The sequence below is a fragment of the Myotis brandtii genome, unplaced genomic scaffold (assembly GCF_000412655.1).
Source record: "Myotis brandtii unplaced genomic scaffold, ASM41265v1 scaffold1833, whole genome shotgun sequence".
In the NCBI taxonomy this organism is placed as follows: domain Eukaryota; kingdom Metazoa; phylum Chordata; class Mammalia; order Chiroptera; family Vespertilionidae; genus Myotis; species Myotis brandtii.
The window spans coordinates 61,259-61,481 of NW_005356807.1; the positions used below are offsets into that span (position 1 = coordinate 61,259).

General features: G+C 47.1%; 1 protein-coding gene across 1 annotated transcript in view; it reads right to left on the reverse strand.

Moving 5' to 3' along the window:
* Nucleotides 1-223, reverse strand: part of ASMTL (acetylserotonin O-methyltransferase-like) — a 49,926-nt gene that overhangs the window by 34,887 nt on the left and 14,816 nt on the right. The gene's annotated exons all lie outside the window — the stretch shown is intronic.

The following is a 223-nucleotide window of genomic DNA, read 5'->3' on the forward strand; positions in this document are numbered from 1 at the left end:
ATCCCCAGTAGGCGTGCTGGAGGCAGCCGGTCCATGATTCTCTCTCCTCATGGATGTTTCTCTCTCTCTCCTTCCCTCTCTCTTCCTCTCCTCTAGGAGCAGCACATATTTTCAAAATAGTTGCAAATCAAATGTTTAAAAATCCATAAAATCATAACGATTTTTTTTAGGGAGGAGTCAGGGGGGAGAGGTAAAGAGAAGGCAGGAGCTGGGACGGGGCTGT